Source organism: Molossus molossus, unplaced genomic scaffold (genome assembly GCF_014108415.1).
Source record: "Molossus molossus isolate mMolMol1 unplaced genomic scaffold, mMolMol1.p scaffold_m16_p_18, whole genome shotgun sequence".
Lineage (NCBI taxonomy): Eukaryota > Metazoa > Chordata > Mammalia > Chiroptera > Molossidae > Molossus > Molossus molossus.
Window position 1 is genome coordinate 22574217 of NW_023425353.1, and position 15762 is coordinate 22589978.

The 15762-nt window shown below is 37.9% G+C and overlaps 1 protein-coding gene across 2 annotated transcripts in view; it reads left to right on the plus strand.

The window, feature by feature from the left end:
• GRM7 (glutamate metabotropic receptor 7) overlaps window positions 1–15762 on the plus strand; it is an 842682-nt gene that overhangs the window by 47220 nt on the left and 779700 nt on the right. The gene's annotated exons all lie outside the window — the stretch shown is intronic.

The following is a 15762-nucleotide window of genomic DNA, read 5'->3' on the forward strand; positions in this document are numbered from 1 at the left end:
TCTGGGATAAACCCACTTGACTGTATTATATTATTGTATAAGTTAGTTTTTGGTGCATTACAAGCCACCTCAAAACTTAGTGGCTTAAAATAGCAGTCACTTGGCAATTTGGAACTAGATTCATCTGGGTAGTTTTTTGGTTTCTGGTTTTATCTGAGCTCATTTCATACAGCACCAGTGAGGAATGAACCAGCTGAGTGAGAGCTGGTCAGAGAAAGCCACACTCATAAATCATGATTGCCTTGGACAATGAGAGGACCTTGCCTATTTGTCTTCAAACCCTAGTAGGCTAGTCCACTCCTACTGAGGTCACACTTCTTTGCTGTTTTCTCATTGTCTAGAGCAAATGATAACAAAGCCCAGAGTCTGTGCTGGAGTGGGTGACCAAGGAAAGAGGATGTAAGAAGGGTGTTTCATTTCTGAAACATCTTATCACAATATTTTTTATACACTTTAAAATTGGGTGGAATAGTATAGTCAGATATTAGACTTCTGTTTGATAAGGGAGATTTGACTGTAATTTTTAAAATATTGTGTTCATTCAGTATGCTACTCTTCTTCTACCTCCAACACCATCATTCTAGCTTAGGATATTTAAATGGATTGAAGGAATAGAAATGCGTATTAGATTTTAAATCACATAGTCTTGGACAAGTGATTCCCATCATGCACTGAGGATGTTCAAAAGGCTTTGTTCTCACAGTGGGCTGTAAACCCATATGCGCACCAAGCATTTTCAAGGATCATCCTATACACTACATCTCACTTATTCCTTACTAACATTTTCCCTATGTTTTCAGTAAATATTGTACAAGGAACTAAAATTTATTGCAAAGTGTCTCTAGGGTTAAAAAATGGTATTTCTGAGTATACATTAGATTTTGTACCTTGATGCATTTTTTTTTTTAATAATAATCAATAGCTATTTAAAGTGGACTGAAGACATACAAAATTCTTATTCTGGGTTCTTTTTTTATTTTTCAATTAAAAAAGTAGTAACCCTGGCCAGTTTTGCTCAGTGGTTAGAGCATCAGTCTAGGGCATGTCCCTGGGTTGCAGATTTGATCCCTGACCCCGGTCAGTGTCATGCAGGAGGCCACCAATCAATGTGTCTCTCTCTCATCGATGTTTCTCTCTCTCTTTCTCTCTCTAACCCCCTCCCTCTCTCCCTCCCTCCCTCCATCCCTTTATCCCTTCCACTGTTTCTAAGAATCAATGAAAAAAATATCTTTGGGTGAGAATTAACAAAGAAACAAATAAATTTGAAAAAAGTAGTAAACACTTGAAGAATAATAAAAATATAGTAAAGTAAGAAGGAAATACTCTCCATTACCCCATCCTCACAGGGAAAATTACTATAAAGTTAAGATATAAATTTTAAAATATTTACAAGATGAAAGTGACTCTAAAAATGTCCTTGGAGACATTTGACCACTGAAGAATTATGTTGGAGAATGTAAGTAACAATTTGATCTCAGATCTAAAATACATTGGCAAAAAGTAAAAATATTGTTCTAACAGCATGGCCACAAATCAAAGAACTATATTTAGAACTAAAGACAAATTATGATCATTGGGTCCAATTTCACATTTTTTATATGAGGACTCTGAAAATTCATGAATCATTGAAGGACCTCTAATCACTTCTAAGTAATTTCAGAACGCTATTTTCTCCTAGTTTGACCATGAAAAGAATAGATTTAGAAAGAGAAATAAATTCTTTTGGAGAAAGAATGAGGCCATTTTGATTTTAAGGAATCATGAAGAGATGAAGATTATTCTTTTATAATTTCCTGGTGGCTAGAGCTCTCCCAAGATTACGTCTCATTAAAGTAGAGAAATACAGGACGTTATCTCAAACATCACATCAATCCACTTCCGGTCAACTCTCTTCTGGGTGAACATCTTTAATTTCATTTGTATTATATAGTATTTTAAATTATGAATTTGTTTTATCTTCTTGGGTCAGCTTATTTTAGCCATGTGGGTCTTTTCTCTGATTAGTTATCCTTTTTTCCTTCTTCTTCCCTCCCTCCTTTTCTCCCTTTCCATTTGTGAATTGAAAAGAAAATTCCCTTACATATGTTAAACTATGCAACAGCAAAACCCCCAAAATAGAACATATATTTTCTAAAAAAATAATAACTAAGAAAATATTATAGCAGCAGAATCTAAGACTTTTTGTCCTTTCTGTCTTAAAGTAGATTTAGAAATCTCTTTTTTTCTAATTCAGGGATGTTAGTTGAGCCTTTGTTTCAAACAAACAAACAAACAAACAAACAAACAAACAGAAAAAGCTAATTAGTTTACATAGTTCTTTTACAAGGTTACCTTCACCTTTGGAAATGAATAATGATAAAAAGAATATGATGTACTTAGATAATGTCTTCTTTTTTTTTTTTTTTTCTCATGGGTTCAATACACTTTAGTTTATAGCTCTAACCTACTTAATTCTGCAACAAACTTAAGCAGGAACAAAGAGGTAGATTGTTCTTTCCCTCATTTCACAGATGAGAAAACTGAGGTTCAAAGAGGTTAAATGATTTGGCCAAGGTCATCCTTTGAGAAGATGCCAGAGCCAGGAATAGCACCCCAATCCTCTGTCTTCTCTAATGTGATTCCAGTCACTAGTCCACTCTGACTGCAGAAATGCACTGTACCTGTCCTCACATAGTCCCTGATGTGTCTTTTTATTATGACACCAAGATAGTGACAAGACTGACCAAACACAAAGAATGTGTACAAAAGGAGCAGCCTTTGTGCTGACTCTGACCCATAAAATTCCACAGCCACATTGCAGGAGAAACAAGAGACATCCATTAAGACCATGTCCTCATTAGTTCTAGCTAGAACTAGGTTCTGTAGAAATTAAAAATATGTCTTGTGGCTTGACTGCTAAAATGAGTGCCTTGGGAGTCAGAGATGCATTGCTGCTCCGGTAAGTCAAGACGCCCTTTGCTAATTGTTTCTCCTCTATTTCTTAGAGAATTTAAATGAATGATCGGCATCATATATTATACTTCAGTACTATTCATCATCCAGCTTGTACATATTTGCAGGAAAGAAAGTTGCCCAAGTCATTAAATCCTCCCATGATTCAAAATCTTATGACCTTAGGTGGCAGTTGGGTAGGCAGCTTACTAGGTGCATTAAATCATCTCTGTTATGGACCTACAGGAACATGACCTTCGACTTGTCAAGTTGTTTCTTCATGAAATGAAAATTGAACTGAGAGGTTAGGGAAAACTTCTGAAAGTGTCTGGCTGCTCCAGTCATTTAATGAGGTCCTTAGCATTTCTAGCTGTTAAGCTTGCCCTTTGGTGGCTACTCAAAAAGCAATAATAAAACTGTCCAGCTCTTCTGAGACAGTTTTCTAGCTCTCAAATGTGTAATAAAGAAAACCACCCATTTGGTCCATTATCTTGTATCAATTACTATTCAGGGATAAGTTAGTCTTCCTCTATGAGCACCTTCGGGAAAGACCTGGGGTCTTCTTTTTCACTGTCTTAGGCAGATAGCACAGTCCATGGCACAGATTAAGTACTCAAAAATGTCAGTTCCATGAGTGGCTGGATTGTCAATGTCCTGCAACCCACACATAACTAAGTTAATGTTGTGATTTTTACTGTCTATAACAGGAAATGACTTAGGCCAGGGAAATAAATGTCATCCACATGTGCCACCACTGGTCCCTCTCATGTCATTACAGTACTTGATGATCTGTAATGACATTCTCTCTCTTTGGGTATAGACATGGTAGGTGTAGTAAATGAACAATAAATCTTGATTTCTCATGTCAGAAACTAATATGGATCAGGAAATTCTCTCTTAGCAGATTGCCTTTAATTAGTGAATTGGGAACCTATGCCCCTTACATCTTTTCTTAACTACATGACCTCCTAAATCACAGCAGAAAGGAATAGGGATAGCATAAGGTCTCCTAGCCAGGCCTGGAAGAGGTAGACTCATATACTTTTAGCCAGAATGAAAAGAGCCTGGGAAAAGTAATTGTTCTGTGCATCCAGGAAGAGAAAAGCAAAATGCATCTGTGTCTCAGTCACAATTGAACTCATGTAGATAGTGTCAGAATTAAGTTGAATTCTCAGGACACTAAGCTGCCACTGAAGCGTTGCTTGGTGAGGTAGCATCAGATGCTACAGGTTTCGGGCTTAGTCTTACAAGACTGTGCCTCCTCCAGATGCCAGTGGCCTGTGCTTCTGACCCATGGGAAATTGGTCAGGAGGTCCAACTGCTATCAGACAAAGTGAGCGGTCCTCTTCCCCACTGGGTGCTGCCGAGGGTGGGCCTCTTATGATATCGTGGGAAGAAAAAGATTTTCTGAGACTCACACAGGAGAATGAGTAATTATTATTTGCATGTAATTGAATCCCTGTGTTTCCAAAGTCCCATTTCCCTTAGTCCAGTCAGAGAAGTGTAGCTGGGGTTTCAGTAGAGCTAGAAGCAAAGCCAGTGTCCAGAGTATCCTTTCCATGTTGGAGCTGGGTCCAGTACAGCATCAGGCTAGTTGCAGTCCATTAGTCCACTGTGTGGGGGGATTGGCATGGCCATGGGCCACATGGAAGAATGCCAGGAAGTCAGACGTGAGCCATGAGCCAAGCATGCCAAGAGGAACCAAGAGCATAAGAGCCCAAGAGAACAAACTCCTTTGTTTAGGAGGTTAAGTATCCCAAAATGCTGAGGGCTTGCAGTGACCAAGCCAAGTCTGGCCAATGTTCTCAGGTGTGACTGACAGTCAAGCACCTTTGCTAGTTCCCCTACATAACTGGGCATTTGTTTATCTTCCCTTTGTCCAATCTCTTACCCCCAGTGTTTTGCAGAGAACATGCCTATCATGTTAGGCCTTCCTTATACTCCTTTCCTGTTATTAATACATGTAGTTAGCTAATGACAACAGTATCACAACAACCCTCTCCTTGGGTTTGGTTAATTTGCTAGAGTGGCTCACAGAACTCACAAAAACATTTCACTTACTAGATTAACCAGTTTATTATACAGGGATGTAACTCAGAAACAGCCAAAAGGAAGATCTACGTAGGGTAAGGTATGGGGAAAGAGCATGGGATTTCCATGCCCTCTGTGAGTGTGCCAACTTCCCAAATCTCCATGTGTTCATCCACCTGGAAGATCCCTGAACTGTGTCCTTCTGGGTTTTTATGGGAGCTTCATTATCCACTGGACAATGGCGATTGGACTCAGTTTTTCAGCTCCTCTCCTCTCCCCTGCTGTAGTCAGGAGGATGGGACATCCAATCACACATTTGATACCACAGGCAATTGGTGGCCCCCATCCTTCTGGGGGAGTCCCAAATCTCCTTATTAGCATAGCAAAAGGCACCATCACTGCAGCCATCACTCAGGAATTCCAGGGGTTTTAGGAGCTCTGTGCCAGGAACAGGACAATGACCAAGCACATATTTCTTATTATAAATTACAGTATCAGAGTTACCCACCCAAACAGGTGGTAGTCACCAAGGAAAATAACCTAATATCCAATGATCTTTGCTATTTATTTTTAAAATCAGATTTAAGAAGAGATATTTTATGGCTGATAAAAACTTCTCCTACTCCTTATTTATTTCTAAATTTGTAGTTTAGTTTTGAAAATCGTCTTACGTTTCTAAAGGTTAGAACAAAATTTTCCAAGGTGAAGAAAATTTTTTTCTTCTAAAGGGAGAGTATTTTAGATTTAGTAAAATGGCTATGATGCTAGGAACATGTGACAGTCATGCTTGTGACCTTTTTGAACTGATTTGCATTGTCTCAGCTAATTTAAATTCAGCAACTATAAGCAAAAAATAAATCTGATAATTATGGCAATTTTTCAGGTTGATGGCACTAGATTATGAAAGAAGATCTCAGACTGAAACCAGAATTTTCCCTTAAATATGTTCAAAAGAATACCGACTTCATGGTCATTCTCATTAGTCAGACTGTGGCCAGAGAAATGTAGTTCTCCACCACTAGTAGGAGAGCAGCTGTCACGATATCTTGAGAAAATGGATTTTCTAAGACTCCCACAGGAGAATGAAGTGTGCTAATAGACTTAATTTTTGTGGAGTTGTATTCCTTGGGTTGCAAAGTCCCAGTTCCCTTGGTCCAGTCTTGGAAAGGGGTCATCTGGGGATTCAGCAGAGCTGGAAATAGGGCCAGTGTCCAGAGTTTTCATTCCATGGTGAAGCTGAGTCTGGAGAGCATCAGGCATCAGGCTAGATCAGTCCATCTGTCCATTGTGTGGATCCCACATGGTCGTGAGCCTCATGGGAGAATGCAGGGGAACTCACCCCCTGCAACAGGAGAGCCAGGAGTTCAGGAGGGCAAGAGCTATGAGAGAGGACTCGCTTTTGGAGCTTACGCATCTTAGAGTGTGTGCCCTTGCAGTGACCATGCCTATTTTGGCCACTGACTTGTTCCCAGGTGTGACTGACAGGTAAGCACCTTCCCATGTCACCCAGATTTGACTGGGCATGTGTCTAAACGCCTTTGTCAAGTCCTTAGCCCAGTGATCCGCGGGGAACAGACAGAGAGTGTGCACTGCAGCTTCCTGGCAAAGCTGTGTCAATGGCTGCATTAGCTAGTCCCCCCTTTCCTCCTTTCCTGTTCATGGTAACCAGGTTATTAATGCTGTCAAGGTTTTTGGACTGAAATAAATTTGAGAAATGCTCTATTCAATAAAATATAACATGGTTTTCGCCTGGAGGATTTTTGAGATGTGGAATGAGCTATAATGTGCCCTATGAATTTATATGTTAAGTAGAATTTGGTGTGAAGTGTTTTTAAACTTCATTTGGCTACACAACCGTTTGTTGATGGAAATTTTAAAGGATTCTTATTTCTGAAAGTGCTGTTCTAGTCTCTGTTATGCCCATTAAAATCTTAGCATTTGGAAAGAGGCCTGTAGATAAGCTTATCCAATTTCTGATATGGAAATCTACCCTATATCCATGCTATAGGCTCATTTATCCATGGAGGAATATTCAGCTGATTCTATAGTTAGAATGCACTCCTGTTAAAAAGTTTAAACTTTTTAAGTTTATTTTTCTATTATAAAATTTTAACTTTAAAAATCTTATCTTTTGGATCTAGACCTGATTTCTGCATTAAGACATATCCTACTCAAGTAAAAGAATCTTTTTTTTTTAAATGATGTTTTGTTTAACCTGAAAACAAAAACACTTAAAATCCCAAATGATAACCATTTATATATCAATCATATCTCAAGAAAACTGGGGGAAAATTAGTGAACAAAGTTTAATTGAAAATAATTTAAAAATTTTTTTCTTTATTGATTTTAGGGAGAGGGAGAGGAGATAGAAGCATTGATGAGAGAGAACATCAATTGGTTGCCTCCTGCATCCCCCTCCTGTTTGGCCCACGACTTGGGCATATGCCCTGACTGGGAATTGAACTGGTGACCTCTTGGTGCATGGGTGGTTGCAAGCCACACCAGCCGGGCTGAAAATAATTTTTAAAATAATTTTGATTTGAAATGTATGTTGAAATAGGTTGTCATTAAATAAATAAAACCAGTGAGTTTTCTCATATATCTAAAAGAATTTAGACTAAATTGCAATTATGCACAATTGCTAGAATCAAAAAGAGAATTGCATGTTACTTTGAGAGATTATTCCAACTGAACTGGATTATAGCACAGTGCCCTGCCCATCACTGTGTGCTCAATGCTGGCAGCTCAGCCAAGCAGGATGATTCTGGTAACAGTTCATTCAAGGCATTCATCATTTTCTCTAAGGCTTTCACTTAATTATTTGATATCCAGGTAAATTTATTTTGCAGTCCTTATTGTGTCCCTTTCTCTCTTTGAATTGTTAACTATATATTTTTGCCAGATCCTCATTTATCAATGACTTTGTATGTTTATTCCAGCAGATTTCTGGTATTATTTACAATGGCTTCATGGTACTCTATCTGCACAGTTTCAAATTTCACTTTATTTTAATTTCATTTTTATTAAATATACAATAGAAATATGCATATATGTATAGTAAATATGTTATTACATTAAATCATGCTTAGAAGGGATGAATTCCATGGGCAACTTAAAACTATGAGAATGTAGATGAGTATACTTGGATATCAAGAACCTCATGTTTTGTGAAAATAGGTATAGTGAACTCCCCAAATCTTCTCTTCTCTGTTCTTACTTTCCTCCAGTCCTTTATTCTGGAGTCCTCGATTCTCTTGTCAATATCGAATTCTTGACTATTTGCAGGCCTTTCATCCCTTCCTCATTTCTAGATCCCAGTTGGATGAATAGTTTGGTTTCATCGTTTATTTTGAAGTGGTGGTCTGAGTGAAGCCAGGAGCTTGTTCCATTCAAAGCTTAGTGTTTCAGCAATTTTAATAGCAAGGGTAAGGATGGGTTGTCCTCAACCAGCACAGTCTTCCACCCAAACTTTCTTTTGAGCAACTCCCTACAGTAGAGAGATAGACAACCAGATTAAATGATTAAGTCTAAAACTATGACTAGACATGTCCTCCAACCTTGGCTCCCTGGGCATGCCCTCCCTCTGCTCAAAACAGCCTGCCAGGTAAAATCTCAGTTCTCTAGCTTTGCATTCTGGAATAATGCAAACTTGAATCCCTCAAGTTCAATTCTAGCCCTACTCCTCACTTCCTTCTTTCACACACCATCTGTTCACCTGACTGCATTCATTTACCTGGAGTACAAGTTCTTTCTTTTTCTCATATTCCAGTGTACCCTCGTTTCCTTTGCCTAGCAGTTCACTTCAAAGTCTTTCTAGTCCTAAATCCTACTTGGCTTCTGCTTGACTGCCCTTACTAATGGGCCTTAGGAAAATGTTATCCTTTCCAGGATCAATAAGTCAATCAATCAATAAACCATTAGTATGTTTACAATCTCCTTCAACAAAAATTTCCCCCTCGATCCAAGTAAAGTTAATTTTTTATCAGTAATAGCTATATCGTTCTCATAGAAATGTGTTTTAACTCACTTATTTGCCTAAATGCTATCTAAAATACTACAAAATTCGTCATTTTATGGGTTATTTTTACATGTTTGGTGTTTCTATGACATTGTCAGCTGGCACTGTCAGCTCCTTGGAGCCTTAAAGTATATATTACCGATTTTTCCAAGCCCCTAATGCCCTGCCTTTTTTTACACTTAGTGGGTGTTCAATAAATTTGACTTTGACATTTTAGAAAATGAAGGAAGCTCCCCCAGTCCTACCCATCTGTATTCAAGACCAGTGTGGGCCCTCTCTTTCTTTGCACATTGTTTTCTCACAGCAGCTGGGCAGATGTGTTCGACAAGAAAGGCAGGAGGACAATTCTACATGTTTTCAGACCTAAGCCATATGCACAGTCATATGCAGTACTTTTCCGCATCATAACTGTATTCTTCAACGTATACCCTGGAGAACTGTCCTTTTATGATTCTATGATGAATCATGTAAAATAGTCATTGACATTTAAAAATACTCTTTAGAGTACAATTTTTTCCAAAGTTTTGTTTTTTTATTTTTATGAATATAACCATTATTTAACAATTAAGAGGAGCCAAAACATAATAAGTTGGTTTTTGTTGTTTTCTGTTTGTTTTATACCATAGTATATTTTGGAGATGTTGGGACAACTTTTACTTATATTCTATAGCAGTACATATGCACAATGTTTTAAAAATCTCATGTATAAATATTGAAAGTTACCATTACTTGGATGCCAGATATGAAGAAATGTGATTCATTGAAATATTTCTAATTTCCTGATTTTAAAATAGGAAGCACTTTCTCAAAAGTTTGTCTCCTCACAGTCATAAAGTTTCCATCTTTAACAAAAGTCACTTGGTTCTATGCATGCCAATGAAGTTGAATCTTAAATTTACAAGTCCATGCTAATGCATTCTCTGCTAAAGTTGGGAGATTTTTTTTCTATGTATCCATTGATATTTCACTATTTATCAACATGGTATAAATGCTTGGGTGAGTTTGCGCAAAAGGCATCTAAATTCATGGAGATTAATGTGGAAGTGGGACAATAGAATGAAATATCACAACTAATGGGCTTGATGCTTTTATTTCATTTTGTACTCAAATATATTAAATGTAGATTTTTTAAAAACTACGTCTCAGTTCTGTATATATAGTTCAGCCAATAGCAGAATTACTCCTAAAGCATCCTATCTTTCAACCCAACCCATCAGCTATAGCCTGTACACATAATGGCAAAGTCAGACCTTGACTTGTTTTTCTCTGTTCCAATGGGCAAGGATAGACAGCAAATAGGAACCCAGTTTGAGCAGAATTTCCAATATAAACCCAGGGTAAATGTTTAACATGTTGCTTTCCTTTTTTGTGTTATGATCAAACAAATTTATCGATCAGTCATTTATTTATGTGTTCTCATAGAATTGTATTCCTCCATTAAGCACACTTCCTGTGTACCAAATGTGGATGCTACAGTGATGAGCAATCAGACATAGCCCATGTCGTCACAGATTACACATTTCAGGACACATACGGGACTAAAAGTACCAGTAAGAAGAAGGGGTTCAGACATCAATTAAGTAATCACACAAAAAAACTTGTGAAAGAAAATAATGATGCTAAGGGAGCAAGTAGAGGGAGATCCAGTATTGGCAGGAGGTCCAAGAAACACTTCCCTGTGGCAGTACCATGTGAACTCAGGTCAGAGGGATGCGTTACCCGAACAGTGGCAGTGATGGGGAGAGTTTGAGAAATGAGCAGCAATGCAGGGAGGTGAAGCTTTATTAAGAACCTATTAGGTACCGCTACTATTCCCAGCCCTGAGCATTAAGGAAAAAAAGAACAATTCCAAAAAAACTGGGTGGAGAAGAGGATGTTGGGAAATGAGGCTATTAGTTACTAATATCACTATTAGTAACCCTTCGGATGTTTCCCAATTCAGACATAGTTGTTTCCTTTGGCCTGGGAAAGTGAAGAGACTCCTAGTGATCTATTCAGGAAAAAACTAGCAATGCCAGTCACTAGTTGTGTGACCTCAGGCAGATTACTTAACCACTTTACTCCTCAGTTTTCTCATCTGTCAAATGATAGGGTTAATAGTACCTTATAGGGTTTTGTGAGAATTTAATGAGTTTATGACTTTGTCCAGCAAATAGTCGCTACCTAATTACATGGTATTTTTTGCCTGGTATTTTACATGGTATAGTTTACTAAATTAGGAGTTGAAGAAAATAATTGTAATTAAATAACGGTGAGTATTGATATCATAGCCATTCAAAGTAAATTGCAAGTGATCAATAAAAAATTCCATACAAGGCTAAAATTCAGATACAGAAATGGGAAAATGTTGAGAGGAACAAAACTGATGACAGAAACTGCTTAAAATATGTGCATTAGGAAATGACACCTAGGAAAACTAGAAATCAATAAAGTTTTGTTAATTGCTATTTTTTGGAAAGGGAAGATGGATGTTTGCAATCAAATTCAATGGAAGATTTTTTTAAATGTTCCCTGGGAACAGAGAGGCATAAACAAATGCTCATGATTTCGTGGCTTGGGCTGAAGCATTTCTCAAATGTCCTTGAAAGTTCCCAAAGACAGTCTTTCCTGAGAAAAGTATTTCTCTTGTGAGTAAATAATGTTCTTGCCTAGAAATGAAATGCAGTAATACATTACACTGCAGCTGAACTGATAGCAAGACCGGCAACAGAAGTTCAGGAGAAAAAAAGAAAACATCACATTGCAATCTAGAGTTCGAGGCTCTGTATCTAAACTTCCTCAACTTCTTAAGGGATGTCCTTCATCTAAATCAAAATAGTCTAGAGAAGAAATTTGCCTACTCTTTGCTTAATCATTGGAGGAATTTATTTGGAATTATTATTTATCCTGAATCTTCTGCCTTAAACTTTTTATGGTTTTAGCTGCACAACTGAGAAGCTGGGGTTTCTTTTCAATGAAGCCATATAGCGATGGCATTTAAAATATTTCCTTGCTTTTGAAGAAAGCTTCATACTTTCCAAAGTGCTTTATATGTGCATCTCAATGAGGCAGGTAGAACAAGACCTGTCAACAGTATTTTACAGAAGAAGAAATGGAGGCTGTAAGGAAAGCTGCTTGTTCAAGGTCATTCGGTGAGTTAGACGAGGATTGCATCACAGAATATTCATAGTTCAGCAGGGAAAGCTGAAGATTTTAGTCCATCTTTACACAAGTATTTTTTGCATGCATTTTTCATTTATGCAAAATGAAGTTTATTGGGTACCCAGCACCTCCCTCATGTGACGTAGAGGCTAGTGAGACACTGATGAAGATGACTCAAACGGTCCTGATGGCTGATCACATGGGCTTTAGAATCTGAATTCCAGCTCCATCCCTTAAAGAAGTTTTTTAACCTCTCAGAGCCTGTTTCTCATTTCATTAAATGGCCATTTCAATAGTATTGAATATGTTCATTCATTCACTTGCTAAAGCACCTACTACATGTTAAATACTCTGCTAAGAATGGCTAACTTCTCCAGGAGGCTGGGAGGCATCCTGCAGAGGGTAATTTAGAGTTAAGGCTTGAAGTGACCTTAGGAGAAGGTGAAAGGCTCAAATGGCAGCTAAAAGAGAAAGCACTCTTACACAGGTCCTGGAAACATTGGAAGTGGCAGTATGTTGGGGCTTTGGACAGACGTACCACCCTTCCAGCCTCAGTTTTCACATATTGAAGACGGGAATAATGATCAAACAAGTCTCAGAGTTCATTGGTAATGATTAAATGAGGATTATATAAGCATGGAAAGGGGCAGAGGAATTTGATAACTTATTTCATATGAGAGTATAAGTAAAATTTGTCTCCATGATCCTCTCTCTACCGAGAGATCACAGCACTCTTTAATCTCCTCTCTGAGTCTGAATATGGGCTGGTAATTTTACTCAGCCATCATATCAGGCAGCCCTTACCATATTGATCAGTTGGAAATTCTCGCTCCTCTACTGTAATATAATTTAATTTTAATTTTAGTTCTTCAGGTGTGTGGGCATAAATAGCAGGAAACTAAAGTATATTTCAGATTTTTAATTAAAAAATGTAGAAAACCACCTGGCTGGTGTGGCTCGGTGGATTGAGCATTCTCCCATGGACTGAGAGGTCCTGGTTCAATTGCTGGTCAGGTACATGCCTGGGTTGTGGCTCAACCCCCAGTAGAGGGTAAATGCAGGAGATAACTGATGGATGTTTCTCTTTCACATCAATATTTCTATCTCTCTCCCCCTTCCTCTCCCTCTCAAAAAAAAATTAATACAAACATATAAAAAATGTAAAAAAAAATATTTTATTGTTTCTCATTTTACCTTTGGATACACTTTTACCTCTACACCCAGGCAAAGAGACTCTGAAGTAAACATTATAAAAATTTAATTTCTCATATAAGATAATGGGAGTCTGTCCCTACTTGATTTAGATCTATGCTAATTCTTAACCTCAGGAGGATGCTATAGACAAAAGTTATTTTTAGAAGATTCCAAATTATTTAATTTCTGAGACTATTTAATCATAATAAGAAGTTAGGATTTTATGAAAACATCCTACTTTCCTTTTCTTGTACCTTAACTTGTTTAGAGAAAAATTGGACCTGCTTCACCTTGAGTTTATCAACTAGTTGAGTTGCTAAAATTATACATGGTTAGTTTATGCTGATTTAGTTTACCCCCTCCCCAAATTATGATTGTTCAGCAAACATTTACCATGCCTTTTGTTTTTAGAAGTTTTTTAAAAAAATACACGATCTTATTTGCTCATAATGCTAGGAATTATTAATATATATACATGTTTATTTACTTAGAGCAGTTTTAGGTTCACAGTAAAATTGAGCAGAAGGTTTAGACATTTCCCATACACCCCCTGTCCTGTGCACCTCCCAACCCCTACACACAGTCTCCCCCACCATCAACATCTCTCATCAGAGGGTACATTTGTTACAATTAATAAACCTATGTTGTTAAATCATTATCACCCAGAATCTATAGTTAACCTTAGGATTTACTCTTGGTGTTGCTTTGGACAAATTTATAATGACGTGTATTCAACATTACGGCATTATACAGAATAGTGTCACTGCCCTAAGAATCCTCTATGTCCTGTCCATTCATCCATTCCTCCCCACTGAACTCTGATAACCACTGATATTTTTACCGTGACATAGTTGGAATCATACTATATATAGCCTTTACAGATTTGCTTCTTTCACTTACATGCAGTTAAGTTTCCTTTGTGCAGTTTCATATCATACACTTTTATAGAAGGGAGTAGACACAAGGGGTAAGAGTCAGACAAAGTTTTGCTCTATTCCTTGGCTATACCAATTACATTTTAGAGAGAGACAGGAAGAAAGAGAGAGATTTGTTGTTCCGTCTTTCTGTGCAGTCATTGGTTGATTTCTGTATGTGCCCTGATTGGGGATCGAACCCACAAACTTGGCATATTGGGACAATGCTCTAACCAGCTGAACTACCTGGTCAAGGCATATTCAATTAATATGTAATATATAGCCACTAAATGCTATAAAGCGTGACATAATGTAAAGCATGGTTTCTTGTTTCTTTTAATTTAAATACATACATATTCTTCTTTATTTAGAGAAGATATTTGAAATTGCTAAACTATTTAGTGACATAGTAATGATGAAATTTTACCAATCCTCAAACCAAGAAAAATAGAGGTGGGTGACTTTCCTCACAAATGTGTTAGATAATGTTTCTGCAGATCAAATTAAACTAGTTGACTACAGACTTTCTGAGTTGCCAGGCTTAATGGCCACGTACTTTCGATCACTCTAATGCCCATGATCCCCAGCACCTGGGGCTGGGCCAGCCTCTCCCTCTGGGTTCCCAACCTGGTTGGGTTTCATTCCTGTGATGCTCTCAGGGAAAGCCCTATTCCTGAGAAGTGGCTTCTGTGTGAGTTTCTTACGTTCATATCTCATTTAATGGAGCCTGAATGGATCCAGACATGGTCACAAGAATCATACATAACCGAGAATGTCATCGGCACATGTCTAACCAATAGGAAGATTATGATCTAGAGATATTTCTCACCAGGCTGGCGTGACTCAATGGATTAAGCGACATCCCATGGACTGAGAGGTCTCAGTTTGATTCCCCATCAGGGCTGCGGGCTCAATCCCCAGTAGGGGGCGTGCAAGAGGCAGCCAATCGATGTTTCTCTCACATCGATGTCTCTATCTCTCTCTCCCTTCCGCTTTCTCTAAGAAATCAATAAAAATATATTTAAAAAATAATAATAAAATAAAGAAACTTCTCAGCTGATGGAAGCTTTAGAAAAGTTTAAAGCGACAGATGATTTTTAATTTTTTTTTTTATGAATTTTTTATTTATTTTTTTGTTACAGATATTTTACCTTTTTACCCCATTGGCACCCCCCACCTCACCCCACCCCCGCCCCATCCCCGGCTTAGTTGTCCATGTCCATTGGTCATGCATACATGCATATAAGTTCTACAGATGATTTTTAAATAGCAGCATACAACTTCTGGAACCTGGCTGACATTCTCATGTGAACCAGCGTGAACATTTCTTCCAAAAGCATCCATCACCTTAATTTAGAGGAATCTTCCTTTAGCAAGTGCCTTAGCTCACGCTACAGCCTTACTTTGGCTTATTTGTGTGGTTTAGTTCTAGCCCCCAGCAGGAAGAGGCTGCCAAGAGGCAACTTGTTTGGCTTGGGAGCCGGCCCAACATGAAAAGTTTGCAGGTGGAATCAGAAAGAGCAGCTGCAGAAA